Below are 7,795 nucleotides of genomic sequence, written 5' to 3'. Positions count from 1 at the left end.
ATATAAAAATAATAGTTAATTATAATTTTCTCTTATAAGCGGAACATATGAAAATTCACAGAGTGGAGGTTATTTTAACAGCTTTTTGGACAAAGATTGGTTGTCAGCCATTCGCCCAACGGTTGGGTCCCAACCTTATGGGATAATGAATCGCAGTTTGGAGAAAAAATGTCTCATTTCATTTCAGATCAATAAATACGACAAAATATTCGCCAAAAACACCATAGCCGTACGCTACAAAGAATTTTACGGATTTGCCGAATTTCAATCAGCGGATACATGAATGCTTTCCTATACTTAATGCATTTTTTCATTTTCATTAATAGTTTTTGCATAAAAGTCCCTAAAGAAAGCTTGATGAAAAAGGCGGGGTTAAACAATAGTAAAAAAATCAGTAGATAACAAAACAAGATATATTTTATGTCACTTTATTATCTAGGCCACCATGGGTGCAAACGTATTATAAATAATGTTAATATTATACCCGTGCCAGATATTTACATACTAGTATAACCACGAATAGAAGACCTCTCTTCTGATCTTACCGTCTCTATTATTTTAAAGATTAAAAAAAATAATCAGGTATAAATACCTAATAGCATTAAATAGAATTTGACTTTATTTTATATGCCACTAGTATGAATTTTAATTTTAATGTTTGAAGTCTTAGTGTACTGCCCTTCTAAGTAAACATACAGTATTTTGGTTTCAGTGAAGTCAGAGAACCCAAGTTTTAAACTACCCTTTCTCTTATATTATCTAAGATTGTTATAACATAATCTCTAAATAGACACGTCTGTACTAAAATAATGTCTTTTTACTTAGAAAGGCAGTGTATCTTTGCTGAATTTAATAGTTAAATATTAACATAAAATATAACAGTACATGTAACAACGCATGCAGAACTTAATATAGTTTGCGTATATATGCTGCAATTAGTAATGAAATAATGTCATTTATTATCCCGCTCTAAGCAACATTAAATGCAAGGTATCATTACTGGATAATAAATCTTTGAGCACAAGCGTGCAGCATTTCCTATAAATGATTGAAATGTGACACTCGTAACGTGTAAGACGCTTAGCTTTTCATATCGAGTAAAGTATGCGACACCTGAGTGTCTGGTTCATAGTGAGAGTACGTCTTTATGATTTTCTTAAAACTAGGTAAACATTACTGTGAAAATTTTACTGTTACTATTAGAAATACTGATGCGACTTGGCCTCTTAGACTAGTGTTGTATTTAAAAGAAATATACAGAACATGCGAAACTGTATGCAACTAATTTAAATATTAATCTTTTTCCCAACTTGATTTTTATAATATATGTAAGTATATTTTTTTTAAATCTCAATAGAAGAATGCATCTCCTTAACATTACTACTGACAATGAAAAAAAAACAAATTGAAAGAAATAGAGAAATGTCTTTTCCATCCACTGATAAAAATGCGTTTTTCACCTGCATCACTCTAAATAAATATATATTTCTTCTTATCGTGCCATCCTCTTCACGGAGAAAGTCACACAATGCAGCGTCGTCCTCTGCTACAATTACTGTTGATATTTCATTGGATGACAAATTGGAGAATACTGTACTTTTCTCCAATCATAATGTGGCCGAGGTAGGTACTGTAGTTTTCTGTTTATGATACTACGCAGAACTTCTCAGCCCTTTCCCATATCCCATTATCACCCGGTCAGTCCAAGGAATATTCAGGATGCATTTATACAGCCACATCTCGAAAGCTTCATCTCTCCATGACATCTCTTGGTTTACATACTAACATTACTTACTTACATAATTACAGTTTGTTTGTTAACAATGACTATGAATAATTAAATATTTGATTAAGACTATACAATAAATGAATAAAATACTTACAGTGAAGATAAATTTGCGGATTTCGACAGAAGAGTTTGCGTCACCTTTATTTCATTGTTTCCCAAGGATCTAGAAATAAAACAAGGTTTTTAGAGAGATTATCCTGCGCCACGAACCATAGATAATAAAATAGCAAGAACATAACACCGTTTTAGCATTAGGTATTCGTTAATTCGTTTTCTATTTTCAGAACAATGAGAGTCTAGACGGCAATAGATAAATCAAATTTAAATAAGGTGGGAAATTTCAGTGAGATAAAAGGGTATCCGCAATAAATTTATTACGATTTAAAAAAATATCTATAAAATATTACAACAGTAAAATCATAAGATATAATTTTGTATCTAGCTAAATTAAGTGTGTACGGTAAATTTTACGATGAAAAATTGACCAAAACAAACAGCACGATTCACAAAATATAATGTTATAAAAAATATTCGAGCAGCATATTTTAAAAATAAGTAAGATAACACATCTGCCTCTACGCCAAACGCTGTAGAGGCTCTACGTTCGTTATTATGCTACTAACTGATTAGTTATCTTTTCAGGTTGATGTAGATGTATTTTTTACGAGAAAAAATTTGCCGAAACAAGCCGAATGAATTTTTGTCAAATTACAAAAAAATTGTATTTTTTTAATTAACCCGTTGTAAAAGTTAAATCATTTAATGGATTAATCTCATGTTTATAAAATACTTGTTAAAGAATGAAATGTACGTATTTACTAAAATAATATGATAAAGAATATCTCATCTATCTCTGTATAAAATACAATATACTAATAGTTTTTTTTACATTTTTGATAATGGTGTAACTAACAACCGACATATTTATCATTAATAAAAATTAATCTAATATGATTTATAATATGTCACCATGTCCACTTTTTTTATAAATTATTGCTTTTAATTAATGTACACACAAAGAAAATACTATTACTGTCCGACAAGAAGATCCAGGCAATAAACGGAGTCGCTTGAGTCGAAGTGCGATTAACTAAATATAAGGGGCTCGTTAGTTCACAGTTTTAACACGTGGACAACTCGTCGATAACCGGAAGTCATTGCAGTCGAAGTGCGGTTTAAAACAGGAGGGGCTTATTAGTTCACAGTGTTAACACGTTGACAAGAAGATCTTGTTCGAGAGTCAATATTAAATTAATTTTTTTCAGTATACGAGGGTTGAAAAAATGACGCAAGGTTTTTCACATTATTGAGTTTTATTGATTCAATTTGGCTTTAAAGGTTACTAACTATTATTCTGACAATGTGAAACTAAATAATATTAATACCATAAATATAATATGAAAGTATTATTTTAATATCAGATCTATGTGGAAGTAAATATATAAATGTATAACCATTTATTTTATTCAACGAATAATTCACAAGTATATTGAACCTACATAACTTGACAATACCTCAGATAACCTACCAGAAAAAATAGCGCAATTTGATAAGTATTTCATGTAGAACCTACTAGTTAAAATTATCTTAATTAAGTAGGAGGCCCGTAGTTTAATTGGTTAAAGCATATTGGCGCGGCTTCAAATCGCGTCGAGCGTCGTATTTTTTCAAATGTGATGTTTTCTAGTAGGTATATATCTGAGGTGTTTTCAAGTTATGTATGTTCAATAAAAAGGTATCTAATTATATACTTATTTCAGATCTGTGAACTTAGATAATATTCCATAAAACGTGTAGGTATATTTAAATTTCAAACTTTTCACGAAGCCTACATTCCAACGTATAAACTATATTGTAGCAATATAGGACTATTGAGTGACACCTATCCCAAATTTACCAAGACGACTGTCACTATACTCTCGATTCTGCTCTGACAGATGATTGTTCCCTTTACTTTAATCCCTTATACCTATTTCGCAAAAGTTTTGGCGATAAACCATATGAACTCGCGAGACCCCGGGGCTTCATGGAAATCCAGTTAAAAATCACAGGTACATTTACTTCAGTGATACCTTTTAACTATTTTCTTAAATTAAGTTAATTACAACGTAAAATCTACCCCACGGCTCGCCTCGCTTATTAAACTTCGAAACTGGAAATACAAATTAATACGCATTAGTTTTCGTTTCAAAAAAAAATAATTAGCAAGAAATGTGTAGGATTGTGGAAATGAAATTTTATTTATAATATTGCATTGATCTGTAGAGGATAAAATGTGCTTACAAAATAATTATAGTTTATATTCGCAGGTGCCACTGATTTGTGTTAATATAAAAAATACCGTTTTGTATCAAAAATACCCAACAACACTGAGTGATACGTGTATTCAATAGTATTTATTACGTTTAATTTAGTCTGTATAAAGTTTCTACATAATCAACAATAAACTATTTCATTTATTCAACGTATAAGACACAAGATTTGAGAATCTAATATTCTGTATATTCAACATAAATAATTTGAAAATATATTATGCATATACGCACTATAAAAAATCTTTTTGTAGAAAAAAAATAAAACGCCCGACAGGACTTGAACCCGTATCAGTTGGATTCGCGCCAATTAAGCATTTCATGTAACATCTACTAGTTAAAATGGTCGTAATTAAGTAAGGTGCCCGTAGCACCAAAAGCATACTGGCGCAAATCCAGCAGATACAGGTTCAAGTCCCGTCGGGTGTCTTATTTTTTTTTACAAAAAGATTTTTTATAGTGTAAATGCACGATATGTTTTCAAATTACGTTTAATAGTCAACAGTCTGCTTATAGTAATTTTTAATAAATATGATTTCTTTTAAATTATTTTTCCATTACTCTTATTGCTGGATTTTTTAGTTAAAAAATATGGATTTTTAGGATAAAATCATTGATAATCAATATTGACATATTTTATTAGATTGATAATTTTTTGTTGTATGTGTAAACGTAGAAGGTGAACATCCCGGTACAAGATATGCTATCAATAACTTTACAATCTGTTATTAGTTAATTTAAAATACTACAGTTAAATCATTGAAATTAGACTAATTGTATGAATATTATTAACATAAATAACACGTGCTAAGCATTTGATAGTAAAAACAACACCTAAATTGATTTAAGTCAAACTCATGGCGTCGCTATTCCTACCAGGAAGCTGTGTTCGGGAAACTCGTGTATGCAAAACTCGTCACAGGCTTGTTATCAATTAAGCTATCGTTTATCAGAGGTTATCAAGGTTCACTATAAATTTAATAGAAATGTCAAAGTCGTTTATGACACCAGCCAGTGATGCATGGCACCGGTAATTAAATCTTCGTATGGAACGTCTTATATTGTGATAATTCGTCATCGATCCTTTTTATAAGGTAAATCCTCAAAGAAAAATCATTAAATTTAGCGGAATTCACATAACAGGTAATAATATTCCAAACTGTAGTACTACTGTGGTTTTACCACGAGCATCTAACAATATAGTACGAAAGATAAACTTGAATACAATATACTGTTAGTTTACATTTTAAAGTGTTTTAAATCAGAGCGTTAGAGCAGGAGCACGGAGCACTGGAGCAATGGGATTTTACCCGGAGCAGGAGCGGAGCCGGAGCACCAAAGATTTGTAGTACTCCACTGCTCCGGATTTTTTTTTATCATTAAATTTTCGGCCTATGAAAATAGAATATTTTGACACTTTGCAATACTGGAATTATTTGAAAGATGGCAACACTGCCGAGTGATAAATAACCTCATTTTTTTTATAGAAGAGACAAATAATGAGAGACGATTTGCTGTAGGTAATTTTGTTTAATAAAATTAATAATGAAAATGATGATTATTTTAAAACTTCTTGTTTTTTTAACATTTGTATACCTACATATATAATATTTTAATTAAAACTTTTTACCCGAAGCGAAGCAGACCCTAGAGCGGAGCCGGAGCAAGTATTAGGTCCCGGAGCGGAGCTGGAGCGGAGCAACTCAAAAAACGGTCCGCTCTAACGCTCTGTTTTAAATAATCAATACGATAATAATCTAAAATATTAAAAGATTGCTTTTTATTTGGCTCATTACAATCCGTTGACCTGCGGATCTTGGCCGCCTCACGAAGAGGTTTCATAACAGATTGTTTTTTTTTTTACGAGAAATTGATGTTAGCTACTTGCTCAACATATTAAGTTCATGCTTTGGGTCCAAGTACAACATGCTTATTTTGCTAAGCCCGTTATTCAAACAAGCGAATCACGACTTGGCGAATACATTACCATGCGGCCGTCGCAGGCGAAATAGATTCTTTACTTAAAAAACGCGTAAGTTGTAAAGTAGTTGTAAATGTTTACATAAGTATTATTTACATAATTATTAGCTATACTTAAAAGATAAAAATAAACAAAAGAAAAATGTTCTAACTTGAGGTCTGTTTTATTAATATCGCAAAATTTTCAATACAAATAATCTATACATGCTTTATTTTTAGTTTATGGTTATTTTTTCATGGAAATTTTCATGTATGATATTATTTCTGCGGTACAAATCTACGTTAGTTAACATACTTAAGGAACTCAAGAAAATATATTTTTTATGTTAATAACATTTTAATATATGATGCAAGTATACAAGGAATAAAACTAAATTATATTCATCCATATGGACGTAGCACGATATTTGCATTTGTTTATATTTAGAATGGATAAAAAACCCTCGGTCATTTTATACTGTTGATGATTCAGTCATAATATTCTATAATTAATACAGTAGATATTTCACAGCTTAATGTACTTATCATTGAAATAATTTTTCAAAGAAAATTATTAAATGTTTGTTAAAGTATAAAGAGAATTTAGGTTTTTCGTTAAAAATATATTTGTATTAATTCAAATTTTTTGGATAGCTCTTATTTAAATTGTTATGGAATAATTAATATGAAGAATCTTAAAATCGATGGCCGAAATGTGTGCAAGTGGCTTATTCTAATAACGTAATGTACTAGGTAAATTTACGGTGATAAAATATTATATGCCACAGGTGGAAGATAAACTAACCATAGCAAAATAACATAAGTATATAGAATAGAGCATAGGTAAGTGGGTTGGTACTGTGTTTTATATTTACATACTTTCATGGTAACATATATTGAATTTCGTAATTTAGTTTAACTATTAAATAAAATATAATATTGTATCATGAGAACAATTATAAATATAACAAGTAGGGTCATTATTATAAATAATATAACAATATATTAAAACAAATATGTTACTACGAGTAAAGTTTACATAATATAAATGAGTGGTTCACAAGCATAGTGAACCAAGTCCATTCTGGTTATTATTGGGTAAGCTAGGTTCAAACATAATATTTTAGTATTTCTAATTCTGTAAAGGGGTATGATTGCATTTCTAATGTGTTATTTTGAGGACATTTAAGTTATTATGTTAGGGAAATCATACCCTTTTACAGAATAAGAAATACTCAAATATTATGTTTGAACCTAGCTTACTCAAAAATAGCCAGAATGGACTTGGTTCACTTTGATTGTGAAACACTCAAATGTAAAAGATAATATATTAAAACCTAGCAATATAGTAAAAGTAAATAAAAAATACCGACAATATAAAATAGAAAGAAATCAGAATAGAAAAAAATATTGATATTGTTAGCATTTTTATAATAATATGCACATTGTATGGGTGATATTATTTAAATATAAATAAGAAAGAAAAGAGGTCAGAAAAAGAGAATAAAAAACAGAAACTATGGATTGTAATTGCGACCAGGAACGATTATAGAATGTGTTGGAAATGGTGAGTTTAAAATAAGCTGGTGATATGGTTAAATGGATCAACGTAACGATATAACTATCATAATTATTACAAGAGCATTGAATTAAGGAATTTCGGGTAAAATTAAATTTACTTTGACTGATATGATACAAAGCTTGGTGTAGCGTAAATCTTGACAGGTGGTAATGG

This window comes from Rhyacophila brunnea, unplaced genomic scaffold (assembly GCF_057557595.1).
Source record: "Rhyacophila brunnea isolate RB1 unplaced genomic scaffold, BYU_Rbru_1.0 scaffold_6, whole genome shotgun sequence".
NCBI classification, from domain to species: Eukaryota; Metazoa; Arthropoda; class Insecta; order Trichoptera; family Rhyacophilidae; genus Rhyacophila; species Rhyacophila brunnea.
Note: the sequence above shows the minus strand (reverse complement) of the source record.